At 38.7% G+C, this 17821-nt stretch overlaps 1 protein-coding gene across 1 annotated transcript in view; it reads right to left on the bottom strand.

Annotated features, from left to right (window-relative positions):
- bdg (sodium-dependent transporter bedraggled) overlaps positions 1–17821 on the bottom strand; it is a 409562-nt gene that overhangs the window by 283008 nt on the left and 108733 nt on the right. Inside the window, exon 2 of the mRNA XM_081729633.1 lies at positions 13668–13728. The gene's annotated coding sequence lies outside the window, so the exon portion shown is untranslated. The remainder of the gene's footprint in view (positions 1–13667; positions 13729–17821) is intronic.

Genomic DNA, 17821 nt, shown 5'->3' with positions numbered 1-17821 from the left:
GGGGAGAGTTCAAGCACCTTCTCACATAGGGGGAGAGTTCAAGCACCTTCTCACATAGGGGGAGAGTTCAAGCACCTTCTCACATAGGGGGAGAGTTCAAGCACCTTCTCACATAGGGGGAGAGTTCAAGCACCTTCTCACATAGGGGAGAGTTCAAGCACCTTCTCACATAGGGGGAGAGTTCAAGCACCTTCTCACATAGGGGGAGAGTTCAAGCACCTTCTCACATAGGGGGAGAGTTCAAGCACCTTCTCACATAGGGGGAGAGTTCAAGCACCTTCTCACATAGGGGGAGAGTTTAAGCACCTTCTCACATAGGAGGAGATTGATTGATTGATTTTGAGTTTATCGTCCCGTTCAGCAGCGAGGCTATATGAGACGTGGACCTACTGATTAACGTGGAATCCGAACCACATGAGCTCCCGCCGGGAATCGAACCCGGGTCTCCCACGCCAAAGGCGCGTACGCTAACCGCTTAGCCAAGGAGGAGCTCACATAGGAGGAGAGTTCAAGCACCTTCTCACATAGGGGGAGAGTTCAAGCACCTTCTCACATAGGGGAGAGTTGAGTTGATTTTGAGTTTAACGTCCCTTTTAGCAGCGAAGCTATATGAAACGGGGCCTACTGATTAACATGGAATCCAAACCACCTGAACTTCCGCAGGGAATTGAACCCGGGTCTTCCACGCCAAAGGCGCGTTCGCTAGCCGCTTAGCCATGAGGGAGCTCCTCACATAGGGGGAGAGTTCAAGCACTTCCTCATATATGTTAAATATCTAATGTTACATAAAGTGTGTGACTATTACTGTCACGTCCAGAATAACTCTATTACTAAAAAACACAATATCGTTATTGACCTCTTTATTCTATATCTTAACTATTTCTATAATCACGAGTCTTCACATCAATCTATCTCAAAAAACTAAAAATCATAATCTTCTTACTTAACTTTTATAATCTTCCATGACTCTTGTCTGAAAACATCCATCATCTTTCTGTTATCACATGCTATATCCTATCTTCAACTTCTCAACTGTATGTGTAGCATTTAAAAGCACTTTGTGCCACTTTTAATATCCAACATTCTCCCCCCTTTACAAAATGAAAGCTATAACAAAATAAATGAAACCACACATGTTAAATATTTACGTTCCATCAACCAGAACTAGACTCACTATACTGCCAATCCACGAACTTCTTTCTTTTCTTCCGCTGATTTAATCTGGTCATCAAAAAGTTAATCTGCGCTTGCATTGCATTTTGGTTCTTTATAAGCTGTGAAATAATTTGCTCTCGATCTTGCATGTGTTCAGGCACTGCGATGGTCTTCGGCGCTGTATAACCTCTATTCTCATCAACCTGCTTCGGCCAAGTACCACTCTTAGCATTCCCTCGTTCACTTCTTCTTCCTTTTCGGGTGACAAACCACTTTGTGAATACCTGTTGAAATCGTTTTGATGATGTGACTTGAGGAGTTTCGATTGTTCCCATGAATGGGTTACTTTCTTGTTTTTCTTCCATGGAATCAGAAGTAAACAATTGCTCACATCCTACGTTTGACTCGTCTATGTCTTCCTTGCACTTTGTCATTTTCTTTTCACTCTGATCATAAAATAAAATGTCAGCTAAACCATTGTCTGTACTCGTATCGGGTAATTGTATCTCTTCTTCCTTTCCACAAGATAAGGTGTCTAAATGCATTAATCTAGCCAAATTGATCAACTCTTCCTGTTCTGGTTGACTGTCGTTATTTTTCTGTGACGGCATTTCATCTATAGTAAGAGTTTGCTGTTTAACTTCTTGTGTCACAAAACTGTCGTACTGGCATGCTAGTGCAAAATGGTTTTTTCTTCCACATTTGAGACAAGTCTTCCCCCAAGCAGGACAAGCTCCTTTCTTATGTGTTAACCTGCAATAGTTACAACTTGACCTGGGCTTCGGAGATGCTCTAGGTGATGATGAGCTGGAACTGGATGTCCGATTATCTGTGAAGTTTGAAAAACGACTTTTCACGGTTTGAATTGAATTCACTTTATGGTCAGTGCCAGGCTTGAATAACCGCAATTGCTGTTCTGTGCTTTCCATCGTTAGTGCAATTTCAGTAGCTTTATGAAAAGTCAAATCTCTGGTGTTTAATAGTTTACGCCTTATCCCTTCATCTGCCACACCAAAGACAAACTGATCTCGTAAATTCTCTTCTAAACAACATGTATATTCACAGTACGAGGATTGCTTTTTCAGGTCTAAAACGAAACTAGTTATTGATTGGTATGGTTTTTGCTTCATGGTGTGAAATTGATAACGTTCCGATATCACATTTACTTTAGTGGCATAATATCCTTTCATTGCTTCCTTGATTTCAGTGTACGATTTTTCTGCAGGTGAAACTGGCCAACAGATATTGCACAGCTGTTCATATGCTTCTGTACCCATCACTGTAAACAAAGTTGACACTTTTCTCTCCTCAGGTATTTGTCCTGCTATGCATAAATGCTCAAACCGATCTAAGTAGGATTGTAGACGATCTGTTTCAATGTTAAAGGGTGGAAAATTCGGAATTGTTGACATTCTTGGAACGTAGATTTCTTCAAAACGACTGCGCCAATGTTAAATATCTAATGTTACATAAAGTGTGTGACTATTACTGTCACGTCCAGAATAACTCTATTACTAAAAAACACAATATCGTTATTGACCTCTTTATTCTATATCTTAACTATTTCTATAATCACGAGTCTTCACATCAATCTATCTCAAAAAACTAAAAATCATAATCTTAATCTTCTTACTTAACTTTTATAATCTTCCATGACTCTTGTCTGAAAACATCCATCATCTTTCTGTTATCACATGCTATATCCTATCTTCAACTTCTCAACTGTATGTGTAGCATTTAAAAGCACTTTGTGCCACTTTTAATATCCAACAATATAGTGGGAGTTCAAGGATCCCTCATATCGTTTTTAAGGATATGTACCGTTTTTGTATAGATATCTTAATATGGAATATGCTTATTTTTCTATTAGATTGTTAAAAGAGAGTTAAACATGTACCACACATTTGCGTATGACACTGGACTAAAGGAGATATAAACAGAAGGGAATGGTAATACAAGGATATAACTAAAACTTGCGAGGAAATGGAAAAATATCAAAACCCACACAGAATCTATGTGGTGGTATCCAGTACAAACTCATATGCCTTGGGATGGAACCAAGGAACCCTGGCATCAGAGGAAAGCAGGTATTATAAATTACGGGCAAGTCAGCAGGCCAAATGAGACCACGCCGAACTGAAAGTAGGGCTGTTCTGATAATCGAGTAATCGATAACAATTCGACAAAATTTCAAAACCGTCTCATCGATAAAGAATTTTAATTTTATCGAATTATCGAACTTTCGAGACTCCCGAAATGTTTGAGACTCTCGAAATGATAGATTCTCCCGAAATGTTCGAGACTCTCGAAATGTTCGAGACTCTCGAAATGTTCGAGACTCCCGAAATGATCGAGACTCCCGAAATGATCGAGACTCCCGAAATGATCGAGACTCCCGAAATGATCGAGACTCCCGAAATGATCGAGACTCCCGAAATGTTCGAGACTCTCGAAATGATAGATTCTCCCGAAATGTTCGAGACTCCCGAAATGTTCGGGACTCTCGAAGTGTTCGGGACTCTCGAAGTGTTCGGGACTCTCGAAGTGTTCGGGACTCTCGAAGTGTTCGGGACTCTCGAAGTGTTTGAGGCACTCGAAATGTAAGATACATTAGACAACTTCGAGACACTCGAACTATTCGAGAGTCTCGAATTGTTTGAAAGCAGCAAATACAGAAATATATCAATATGATCGCATTTGTCGAGTCGCTTGAATATTTTGAAAAGTTCGGGATTATCGGAGTGTTCGGAAGAAACAATGCATTCGAGGTTATCATAGTTGTATATAATATGTATTACATATATGCAGGGTGTTCATATTAAAACTTCCCTCCTTAGCAATGAAGTGAAGGAAAAGTTTTTTCTTCACAGATCTCTACAAGATTTAAGCAGTCTGTCAGAAGAGAGAAAGAGGAAGAGAAAACTTGCATCACCCGAATTGAATTGGAACCCAAGACACCATTAGTCTACTAATAGTCACTTTGCCGATTGCGCCAATAACGGGGCAGGCAGAAAAATAATTTTACGTATGATTTCGACAAATACAATTGTTTGACTAGTTTGGCTGCAAGAAGAAATCGTTGGAGAGGTGAAGGAACCGAACTGTTCATCACTACTTTTGATAATACCCGAAACTTCGATAATACTCGAAATGTCGATAATACCCGAAACTTCGATAATACTCGAAATTTCGATAATACCCGAAACTTCGATAATACTCGAAATTTCGATAATACCCGAAACTTTGATAATACTCAAATTGTCGATAATGCCCGAAACTTCGATAATGCTCGACATTTCGATAATACCCAAAACTTCGATAATACTCGAAATTTCGATAATACCCGAAACTTCGATAATACTCGAAATTTCGATAATACCCGAAACTTCGATAATTTCAAATACTCGAACGGTTTCGAGTAACCGATGAAAACTCGATAAACTTTCACTCCCGAAGTTCGATAGGTCCTCAGCCTTATCGAACACCCCTAACTGAAAGTACAGCATTGAATTATGTTTAAGCAACAAAAAAACTACGAAAACTTTTTTCCTTTATTTTTGCCGGACAGTTACAGTTAAAAGCTGTTGTTGACAATTGCAGGAAGAAAAACACGTGCTACTTTGTGTTTCCTCTCTTGTTCTGCATCGTGTTCTGACTCTTGAATAAGTCCTTCTACCTGCTTGCCCTGCGTGGTGACAAAACTGAACAAGGATTGTTCGTCGTAACCTTGTGTGCGTGTTCACCGTGGATCCGTTCTTGTTTCTAGAGGTGGAGACACATCCTGCGGGTGGAGCACACACACATCGCATTTTGTACCAAAAAAACAAGTATTATTTTAAATTTGTGAGTCACTTGCGAACACCAAAGAATACACCCACATTGACGCAATGGTCGTAGTTCTTACCGTAAGCGAGAAAATGAGACGGCTAACTTTTTGTCAGAGGATAGTGGAAATAAATACATAAATAAACATATGTGTAACATTTATAACAGCTCGAAGCCCAAATTTAATTTATTCTGTTTTTAATGCAGAGGCCTACCAGACAATTCATTTTCATCAAGTTGCGTCTACAAGGGAAGGAATATTGGAAATGCAATGAGTAAATTAAAAATCTGGTACGGTATATATTTTTTTTTTTTTTCAGAGGTGGCACGAAAAGTTAGTAAGGTGCATCATTGATAGTAGTTTTTCGATTAACTAATTATTTATTCTAAACATTTAGCCTACTACATACATAGAGGCCCTCAGACGTTCCGGATTCACATCATTCGTCCCGCTAAGAATTATTCAAAATTCCAATGTCCCGGTTTCTCCAAAACATAATTTAATATCAGTTATGCTTATTTTAGAAAATACCGCTGTAATTAGCTATTAATTAAATAATTAATTCTGATATTGGGTCCACAGTGGTAGGGTGTTCACACCTGATGCATGAGGTCCTCGGTTCGATCCCAGCTCGCGCCAATTGAGCTTTGTGATGGACAAGCACCATGTGCGTAAGTTTTTCCGGGGTTCTCTTGTTTCCTCCTACTTTCTTCATTCCACCATTTAATTCATTTATCAACATCACTGTCTTCTTTAGCCCACACAGCATAATCGTAGGACGTAAAACTCAAAAATTTCATTTTATAATTCTGATATTTCAGCGAAAATCTAGTGCATAACTTTGTCCATACCGTAAATTTTCATAGGGTATATTTCTAGTTATTTAGTCTGAAAATCTGAGAGCTCTCTACACATACAGGGTTAACAGATTACGTGGTGTTAGTTCAAGTAATCAATCTTACTCTAAACATATTCAGGCAAGTAACCAGAACGAATTTCGCTCTAAGACTACATTTTTTTATCTGTTATTTATTTCCAATGAATGACCAAATTCGTTGTATCACAAGCACACATTCCGAAGCCAATATCTCGAGCATAAATAACCCAATGGATTTCACGAGGGGTACAGTAACGCAGTGGTACAGTAGGGGAAGGTAGTCGAATTCTGCGCGCCGGATAATTCTGCGCACACGTGTTTCTTGAACTTGGAGATCATTTACGACAGATTTGTTCCTGCTGCCACGAAGGAACCATTACTAGTAACTAACATTAAAGGAGAGAAGCCATTATGTTAAATGTTTAGGCTATAAGTGGCCATTGAATTATTTCTTTCTTGTTGATGTTAAATTTTCTTGAAACAAATTAAGAGGTACGTTCTATACTTTATATATTTCTAGGTAGTTACTTTTATGTTCCATTTATATTGTACAAAGGACATTATAATCATGGCAATTCGTAGTGCTAAACAATATTTAATATGTCGTATTTTCGTGTTTTTTGTTAAATGGCGGAGTGGGGTTATTCTGCGCAAAATCGATGGAATATTCTGCGCAGTGCGCAGAATTGTACCTCAAGAGTGTTTATGTTAATGACAAGCGTACGTAATAGATCCGCAAAGTATCGTCACTCATTACAGATGCCAAAAAGAAGAGAAAGAACAACTACGAGAGGTAGTTATGCAGAGGAACAACTAAGAGAAGTTGTCAGTGCTGTTAAAAGTGGGTGTGCAATTCGAGAAGTTGGAAGATTTGTACGGAACAGCAGAATATGCTATTCGTCTAGGCATGAAAACTGGAAATACGGTGCTAGTCTCGGAAGGAAATCACTGTTTTCGCGAGAACAAGAACGCGAATTGGTGGACTAGGCTATGTGATTATCGTTGCAAATTTATTTTTTGGGTATCACACCTACAGATCATTGGCGTTTGGCATACGAATTTCTGAGGCAAATCGAATTGCCCATAATTTTGATGGAAATACCGAAGTTGGTAGTATGGACTAGTTAAAACTGTTTATTTAAAGAAATTCACGAATAAGCCTAATGAAACCTGAGGGAGTAAGTTTGAATAGGAGAAAGGGGTTCAGTGAAGAAGCCGTGATACTATTCTTCAATAACTTGGAAACAGTAATGAAAAAGCACCACTTTCCCCTAAGTAGAATTTTCAATGTGGACGAAACGGGTATTTCGAACGTATAAAAACATGTGAGAATTTTAGCACCTAAAGGTCAGAAACAGGTAGGAACTGCTATTTTGTACGAGCGTGGAAAGACAGTCACTGTTGTATGTGCCTGTAGTGCATGTGGAATCTTCGTCCCGCCCATGTTTATATTGCCATGGCGTCGCGTGTGACAACAATTAAAAAGAGGTCCAATAAGTGCAATCTATTTCTGCAGTAACAATGGATGGATTAATGAAGATTGTTGATGCAATGGATTTATAACTTCAGAAATGTTTTGCGCCCATGTACGACTGGTCCAGTACTTCTAATAATTGACAACCATGCTAGCCATATTTCACTCCTAATTCACATCTATTGTTGAGAAAATAAACCATAATATTATCAATACCTCCCCATACATCTCATAGGATTCAGCCGTTCGACATTCCTTTCTACGCACCACTGAAAACAATGCTCTGTTTTTGAAATCCTTTATCGTCATACGCTCATTGTTTCAATGCACTCAAAAATATGTATTTTTTTTTCAGTTGTAAAACAAGTAGACAATAAAGTACATAGTGAAATTTGTAGCCCCCCTTGTCGTTCTTTTTCTGAACTCACTCCTTCCAGTGTTTCTTTCAGAAACAACGTTCAGGGGGGACACTTAGTATTCTGGGTGTCACTGCTTCCACTATTCTATTTATTATTACATTATAGACGTGTTATATTAGTCTCCTCCGCGGGGCACTCTCAGCCCCGGGAGGGCAGTGCCACCCAAAAACATGCCTGGAGGAAACACTGACTCAATGTAGATATATATCTAAGTATGTTATTTGATATGAAAACGTTTTCTTGCTTTATATTCGCTTCGCGCAGAATTGTCCTATATTACGCGCAGTATTACCCACCTAGTTGGGTAATTCTGCGCAAATGTATAGTTCAGATTTTTTTGTCTATTGTCGAGTACTGGTGTGAACTTTTATTCAAACTTCGTCTTTATCTTGCGTATTACATAGCAAACAATGGCTGTGCAAATTTATGTCGCTATGCTTACAGAAACAACGGAGAAATAACGATTTTCCCTTAAGTGCGCAGAATTCGACCACTTTCCCCTAGTTATCTCTCGTGTAAAGAAGTTCCTGCTTTGATTCCAGGTCTAGTGAGTTTGTGATGGACAAGATTGTGTTGGTGAATTTTCTCAAGGTTCTCCCGTTTCCTCCAACTTTCCTATTCTCCCAATTCTACATAATCATTGTCTTTGTCTTTCATTGATAATCCATCTTTACTAGCCTACAGAGCATAATCATGGGATATATATATATATATATATATATATATATATATATATATATATATATATATATATATATATATATATATGTGTGTGTGTGTGTGTGTGTGTGTGTGTGCATTCAATTCTCTTACATAAACAGTTTCCCCAGACTTACTACGACCAAGATTGTTAATAAGTACAGAACGAAAGTTATAGGAGGGCTACGACAATCAAGTCCACATAATATGTCGACAATATGAAATGTCGTCCATATATGTCCACATATGTTTCGAGTATTTCTTGTCTGACAATCATGGGCCAAACGAAGATAAAAAAACGAAATGAAATCTTTGAGCTTAAGGACCCACGGTTATGCCCGTTAGGCAAAGGGAAACTATGGTTAAAAGCAAGTTAACGTTGACATGATTGGTGGAATGAAAAGTGGGAGGAAACGAGAGCATCTTAAGAAAACCCACGGACACAATGTTGTCCACTACAAACTTACTTGGCCGGGGATCGAACCAGGGACCCCACGTACTAGAGGTAAGCGCTATACCACTGAGCCACCGTGCCCCCCACCGCCAAACGAAGATGGGAACTCCCGCTTAAATCCAACTACTGAACATGACTGTTTTTCTTAAGTTCCAAGACAACTACAAAGCCGTGTTACACTGCAGTGGAGAATTAAACATAAGAAGTGGTTTTCGACGGAAGTTAGTTAGGGCGTATATTGGAATTTGCCGCACCATTTAGTCTATTGGAACGAAAAAAAAATTCCGAAAGAAAAACTTCAGTCACGATGGTCGACGGCAATTGCAAGAGAGTACACTAAACTTCCCGCCACATCTCCTTGGTAACGGCTTGATGTTTCTTCTCAGTAGTTTCTATACATGTGGACTTGCAGCATCGTGTTGTTACGAAAGCAGATGAGACGTCTCCAGGAAACGAAATCAATTCTTCCACATAAAAAAAAAAAAAAAAAACGCTAAACACAAACCAGTTAGTAGTGTTTCCATGAGACGAGAAATTTTTCGTTTCGTCTCGAAACCGAGATGAGAAATTATTTCAAATTCCTTACGAGAAACAGGACAATTTCTATCTTCTTTATGAGACGAGACAATTCTAGTGTCTCATGGATAACACTATGTTCCAAAATGTCAAACACTGTTTTAGTGTTACATGAGTCAGTAAATAATAATAAACTATAAATTGATTAACTGATTGTATGAACATAATGAAGAGCATTAATCAACGTCAGTGTCGGACTGGCCAAGTTAAGTGCCCTTGGCGATGGTCCTTAAAGGACCCCTATATTCTTTACATATTATATACACACTATGTGATCAAAAGTATCCGGACCCCTCAAAACATATTTCTTTCATATTAGATGCATTGTGCTGCCATCTACTGCCAGGTACACATTATCAGCGACCTCAGTAGTCATTAGACATCGTGAGAAAGCAGAATGGGGTGCTCCGCGAACTCACGGATTTCGAACGTGGTCAGGTGATTGGGTGTTACTTCTGTCAGAAGTCTGTACGCGAGATTTCCACATTCCTAAACATCCCTAGGTTCATTGTGTCGGATGTGATAGTGAAGTGGAAACGTGAAGGGACACATACAGCACAAAAGCGTACAGGCCGAACTCGTCTGTTGACTGACCGAGACCGCCGACAGTTGAAGAGGATCGTAAAGTGTAATAGGCAGACATCTATCCAGACCATCACACAGGAATTCCAAACTGTATCAGGATCCACTCCAAGTACTATGACAATTAGGCTTGAGGTGAGAAAACTTGGATTTTATGATCGAGCAGCTGGTCATAAGCCACACATCACGCAGGTAAATGCGAAACGACGCCACGCTTGGTGTAAGGAGCGTAAACATTGGACGATTGAATAGTGGAAAAACATTGTATGGAGTGACGAATCACGGTACACAATATGGCGATCCGATGGCAGGGTGTGGGATGGCGAATATCCGGTGAACGTCATCTGTCAGCGTGTGTAGTGCCAACAGTAAAATTCGGAGGTGGTGGTGTTATGGTGTGGACCTGTTTTTTTTTTTTTTTTTTTTTTTTTGAGGGGGCTTGCACCCGTTGTTGTTTTGCGGGGCACTCTCACAGCGCAGGCCTATATTAATGTTCTAAGCACCATCTTGCTTCCCACTGTTGAAGAGCTATTCGGGGATGGCGATTGCATCTTTCAACACGATCGAGCACCTGTTCATACTGCACGGCTTCTGGCGGAGCGGTTACATGACAATAACAACCCTGTAATGGACTGGCCTACACAGAGTCCTGATTTGAATCCTATAGAACACCATTGGGATGTTTTGGAACGCCGACTTCGTGCCAGGCCTAACCGACCGACATCGATACCTCTCCTCAGTTCAGCACTCCGTGAAGAATGGGCTGCCATTCCTCAAGAAACCTTCCAGCACGTGATTGTCAAAGTAACTGAAGTATCTTCACGATTAAGTTTGATTGTCTCATTATCATTGCAACTTTATTTGCGATCTTTTTTATACCACTTATTTATTCAATACAGAAAATATAATTTTGTTAGTTGTCATGTTTTGCAACTGACGTGTTTATACACTATGTGATCAAAAGTATCCGGACACCTGGCTGAAAATGACTTACAAGTTCGAGGCGCCCTCCATCGGTACTGCTGGAATTCAGTATGGTGTTGGCCCACCCTTAGCCTTAATGAGAGCTTCCACTCTCGCAGGCATACTTTCAGGTTTTTTTTTTTCCCACAGTTCTTCACTTGAGGCAATCAAATCAATTACTTTTTCTTTGTGTACATTCTGCAATAAATCTTTTTCAGTAAACATAAAAAGTGAACAGGTGAAAATGAATAAGCACAAGGTGCCGTTACGGGCTAGAGGGGGCCTTTGCTAAGTAAGAAGTTTTACTGGCTCACAGGGACGTACTGATATGAACAAGGGGGACAGAGAAGACTTCTTTCGGAAACACGAACTTAGGCTTCTGCTACTTTTACGGTAGGAAGACTCAAGAAAGCATGTGCGATCGCGAAAATTTGACTAAGGCCTACAGGTCCTGCGCCTCGTGATCCTTGCAGGACCCCTCGGGCCTCAGGCCCTTGGCGATCCCCAAGTAGCCAACCTGGCTAGTCCAGCATTGATCAACGTTAAAAATAATAATAATAATAAAATATTCAAGTCATTACACACTTCTCCAATAATAAATATTGTTTAAATGTTGTTATATCACATCCTTCGTGGAGCTCTCGTGGCATGGAAGGACTCTGATACTAAATGAAATTAAGAAAAAAATCAAGATCTAAATTTTGCACATAAATTTACAAAATGAGACGAGGAAAAAATCGAGACAAGACGAGAATCGAGATGAAATGAGAAAGCTGGTAGGTTAAAATCGCAATTCATTGAAAGTTTGAATTCTTCAACTGTTTTTTTTTAAAGTTTGCCCAACTAACTTACAACTACACAAATATTTATTATTTGTTTGGAAGTGTCAGGAAAATGGTCACTTCATTTTGCGGCACATGAGTCCTGCTAGATTTAGTCACGGGCTGCCACTGATCTTATTACCGAATTAATCTTTCGAAACTACCCTTTGCTCCATTTCCAAAAGTCATATATACATTTACGGGACGAGAAATTTCGGGAACGAGACGAGCAAAAAAAAAAAAAAAAAAAAAAAAAAAAAAAAAAAAAAAAAAAAAAAAAACCTTCGAGAATCGAGACAATACTTCTGCTCAAGTTTAGGAGACAATACGATAAAACCGTACTTTTCGTCTCGTCCTGTGGGTAATATTAGTAACAAACAGTGGTGCTATTCAGCCGATTAGCACCTGTTCGCTAGAACCGGTTGATAAAATATTTCCAGTTTGCACAACTGTTTGTTATATATAGCGACATAACAGTAAATTTTACCGTTATACCTAGGAACAGTAAATTTTAGTTTCACTCTCTTTGTTTTTAGAAATTCTTACAGTTACAGGGTTAAACATGTGATTTTTTCAAAACTAAATATAAGCGTTTATTTCTTAATCTCAAATGCTCAGATATCAAGAATGAAACCTGAGATCACATGAGTGTAGTAGTAAGGATCATTCATATCTGAAACGCATACATACCATTATTAACAATTGTTGATCCATTACTGGATTAAGGTATTTCCAATACTTTTTGACAAGCTCACCTCTGGTGCATGGTCACTAGGTTCAATCCCAGCTCCCGCCAAGTGAACTTTGTGGTGGACAAGCACCATGTGCGTGGGTTTCCTGGGGGTTCTCCCGTTTCCTCCCAATTTCTTCATGCCACCATTTCATTCATTTCTCATCATCACCGTCTCCTTTAGCCTAGTCGGCATAACCGTGGGAGTAAAACTCAAAGATTTCATTTCATTTTCTTTGACAACCATCTACTCTGGATAATCCGCTTCCAAGATATTCGCAGTCACACCACCTTATATTAGGATGTTGTGTAGGTTCCTATTTGGCACTTCTGGTATCCAGTAAAATAACTGCTTTTGTCTACCTTGCATGGTTTGTTTCCTAAGAGAAACACGTCTGTTTGTTGGTTTGTACCTATATATTTACCTACCCGTCTTCTCTCTCTCTCTCTCTCTCTCTCTCTCTCTCTGTATTATACAGAGTGACCCAAAAGTAGGCATACAGTCCTATGTTCAAGCACATCATTTTACTTTGTTTAAATAATGAATTTATTTCCTTTGATCTGTTCCGAGTTTAACGTATAAGTGAAAATATATTAGAAACAAATAAGGAAACTAAGTCAATGTATGTATGGATAATAATAAGTAAATGATATAAAATGTTATAGTACGGCACTGTGTACCTACTTTTGTGTCACCCTGTGTATATATAACAGATTCTTTAAAAATTAGAAAAAAAAAAACACTTGTAACAAGTATGCAACGCTACAAACTTCTAACCTCATTTAACTTTCTTATGAAGTTGTTTAGGTATAACCAGAAGGTAAAAAGTGAAGGGGAACGCACGCGGACGCAGTTCCCCCACATCCAGAAAATACCTATGGCGTCCCTCCACTTCCTAAGATATGCACGGGGGACGGCGTCCCCGTACCTTTTCAGATCTGACTCTTACTCCTGGCTATAACAACTATCGTAATTACTCATTAATCTACGTGTAGAAAGAGAAATAGTAGAGCATATGATAAGCTTATACATTAACTCAATTTGTTCCCAAAGTAAAATATAGTGAGAAAAGGTAACAAAATAAACTTACCGACGAGTAAAAGCAGAAGGTCTTTCACTTTATCTTCACAATGCTTCACAGATCACATAGTCTGAAAGTAAAAAGAAAAATATATTGGTAATACGTTTGGGATATACTGTATTATATATAATAGAATACATTTTATTATCATTATATGCAGGGATTATAGGCCTAAGTGGATTTGAAAAGGCAGGGGGTTGCATGACGTCACGCCGTCCCCAGTGCCTATCTTTGCCCATTCTAATCTTTTTAGAAAGTGGGGGACACCACAGATATTTTCGGAAAGTGAGGGAACGCCATCCCCCGCACTTTTACCGCTGATTATATGTCATTTGTCATCTTGAAGCTATCATTAATAAGCTAGCGTAAAGAGATTGAGCAAAGCCCCTACAACCTTTCGCACCACACATAAATAAGAGGAATTAATAATAAGTTTAAAACAATGTTTTAATGTTTTATGGTATGTTGACTTAGGTTGGCTTAGGCCGGGACAAAGCAAGCTTGGCACGGAGGGCGGCTTTTTATATACAGACGGAGGGCAGTTTTTTATATACAGAAAAGGGTAGTTTTATAATACTTTACTTACATTACAGTATATGTCTGGGGGGAGTAAGAGTAAACCTGGGGGTACTTGCTCCATTGGCCCCCTCTGGTGATGTCACTAACTGAGCTCGAGGAATAATATTAAACTGCATCTCAAGCAATTTATCACTCACAAGGTAAAAAAAGATCAAATCACATAAATTATTATTTTTTTTAAGAAAACTACTTTTTATATACACAAATTGCGCTTAGTACCAAAACATTTCCGCAACAGATGGCAGTAGACACTTGGAGAACGTAAAACAAGTCATATCGATACGTACGGTGCTGCCACCTATCCACAGACCTTGAAACTAACTCTTGGTACATGATACACACATTATAGCTATTGGAGAGTATAAAGGAAAAGATCAAAATTTGTATAGATATGAAACAGAATGTAAATGATGTTCCACGAAAAAAAAAAAAAGCACATCCAAAATCTTATAAATATCCTAACATCTTCCAAATGAAGTGAAATGCAACCCTATACGCGGGTAAAATAAATAAATAATAATAAAAAGAGATGAAGCATCAGTTCCATGCATGCTCGTAGCTAGAACATTACGACATGGTGGCCGAAACGGTTTTGGGTTTTGTGTGCATTTTACATTCATACAAACCTACATACCAGTAGCGTAGGCAGAATGTGTGTTGGGGGGGGGGGGCAAGTGCTGTTATAGGTGCATATAGAAAAATTACAAACAAAAAAATATATACACATAAAAATATACAAAAAATTACAAACATCAAAGTACCAAAGTACATTGTTGGACCTCTTTGGGGGGCGGCCCCTCTGGCCCCCCCTTCCCTACGCCACTGCTACATACTAACAAGTAAGTGGAAGTTTCAGTGGGCTAAAGGTGGCCGCAGGCAGGGGCGGATATAGCCTGGGGCCGGCGGGCTTCAAACCCCAGTTTTTCTGAGTGTCGAAAATAATTGAAGCTATTATTTATATTTTGGAAGTTTACTGTAAACTTCAGATATACCTAACATAATCTGGGTTCTGCCTGTCCCCCAGTTTTTACCTTCTAGATCCCCCCCCCCAAGAGGAAATTGTACTTGGGAATATTGAAAACCCAATAGAATTTTTACATTAGTCACAGCAAAATTTGAAACTATATTTGAAACGTCGCTTATACTTGCCCCTCCTTGGAAACCACAACATGGGCGCCCTTGCAGGGGATTGAGCTCCCCCTGGACATCCCTACCTACGGGCCTTATTCGATAAGACAAACATCTTCGACTTCTACGGAACTGGCGTAACCTTCCAAATGCCCTGCTTTTTCTGTAATAATAGATCTTTCTTAAATAATTATAATATGTATGTCGTAATGAAGTGGAGGAATGGGATGTGCAGAAATTCAATCAACTATAGATTTTATATAATTCATTGTTACAACATTGAAAACTAAGACTATACCGAAAGGAGATACTATAATAATAATAATAATAAAAAAAATAGTAGGCCATTTTCTACTTTTAAACTGCTATGAAAGCAACTAATAAATATTCGCAAGAATTTTCTTATGCTGGAAAAAGCTTTTTTTCTATTATTTTTATCTTTTTGAAAATATGTACAGATTGTTATGACGTTTTACTTGCACTTGCAGATTTCTGTGCCATAACAACGGAAAACGTAGAAAGTAATTATTAGTTTGTTTCATGGCATTTCGTAAATAGAAAGTTGGCAACTTTTCCGAATTTATTGTACGTTTCAATATTGTCTTTGCCAGACAAACAATTACAGAGAGTTCTTACGATCTGCAGACATATTTGAAACACTTTTCAATCGGCAGCATACTCGTAACATGGTGAGTTTTCAGATAAACTAGAAATACAATTCACTGTGAACACAGCAACGTTTATTTAAAAATAATAAATGCGTAACAGTTTCGCCAACTAACTGAATATATTGACTTCATCAACTGTAATATTTTCCAGGGCATGCGCACGAGACGAGTCGAGACAGTATTTTTCTGACGAAATTCGAGTCGAGACAGCCACAAATCTTGTCTCGTGCGCATCCTTAATTTTCCATGAGTAGAAGCTTTGCTTTGCATATACTTAAAACACAAACAATTTGATGAGCAAAACAATATATTCACATAAAAAACTACACCATCAGATAGTCTGATGAAGCCCAAGTGTTAGTTGGGGAAACTGTAACACGTATGTAGTTTATGTGAATATATTGTTTCGCTCAACAAATAGTTTGTTTGTGACTTCATCAGACACTATAGCACAGACACCATAGATTATAGTGTCTGATGAAGTCAAAATCCAGTGGAGAGCTCCTCCGTGGCTAAGCGGTTAGCGTACGCGCCTTTGGCGTAGGAGACCCGGGTTCGATTCCCGGCGGGAGTTCATGTGGTTCGGATTCCACGTTAATTAGTAGGTCCACGTCTCATATAGCCTCGCTGCTGAAAGGGACGCTAAACTAAAATCAACTCAACTCAACTCAAAATCCAGTGGCGGATCCCGAAGGCAAAACTGGAGGGGGGAGGGAAGCCAGTATCCAGACTACGATAGCTATACCATGAGTTTACTACAAACTTTCACAAATATATAAACAATAGCTTAAATTATTTATGTCAATCAAAAAGCTGGGGGCCTAGGCCTCCCGACCCGGGCTAGATCCGCCACTGCTGAGATCTTCAGTTAGTTGGCGAAACTGTTACGCATTTATTATCTTTAAATATCTATAGCATGCGGGAACATCTTCGGTAGATCGCGTTAACGCTCCGGTTGGCTAACTATTGTAAGCAATAAACAAATGTGTTATAAAAAAAAAAAAAAAAAAGCTGGTTGTTCCTTTGGTTGGTAGCTCATAGCAGGATTTAAAAACGATAAAGTAGTTCAGAAGCTCCGTAAGTTTGGCGAACATTGTTCTAAAGATTACAATAGTCTTTCAGCAATGTTGCAATATTACATAGTATATTATTGAAAACTACAATTCCTTTTATTTTATATATAGATCTATCGCGTCTCATTTTTTTTTAAAACCAATAATCTGTTCCTTCTTTTTTTTTTTTTTTTTTTTGCATCTCAACTTTTGCTTTATTTTTGTTTATTTTCATGTTCGAATTTACTACAAAGCATCTCATGCATGCTATTAACTCTACCTTTTTCTTTCCGCTAACAAAGCAATATCGGCCGCAATCAAAGCGTATGTATCATCTGTCTGCATTTCTAGGCAGTGGGTGTCCTTGGTTTCTGTTAGTGTTTCTTCAATGTGAAGGTTACACAGAAAGGAGTGATGGTAAGCATACTTGCCGGTTTCTTCCTTGGATTATTACTTCTTCTACTTTAATTGGTGCCTTCTCTTCTATCAACAAGTTTATTTTTTATCCTTATATATTCCTTCCGATTCCTTCAGAATTTTAAAAGTTTTGGTCCGTTTTACATTATCAAAAGTCATAGAAGATGCATTAAATGAAGAGGGGAGGAATATAAAGAGGAGCTCTATAGAGGGGACATAAAAATAAATAGAGAGAAAGTAGACGAAGATGAGTTAGGCCCAGCAATTTTAAAAAAGGTCAGTTTCACAACGTACTGGGGGAAAATGGGAAAACTCCAGA

This window comes from Thermobia domestica, chromosome 1, assembly GCF_964235325.1.
Source record: "Thermobia domestica chromosome 1, izTheDome1.hap1.1, whole genome shotgun sequence".
Classification (NCBI taxonomy): domain Eukaryota; kingdom Metazoa; phylum Arthropoda; class Insecta; order Zygentoma; family Lepismatidae; genus Thermobia; species Thermobia domestica.
This window is presented reverse-complemented; position numbering and strand designations above follow the sequence as displayed.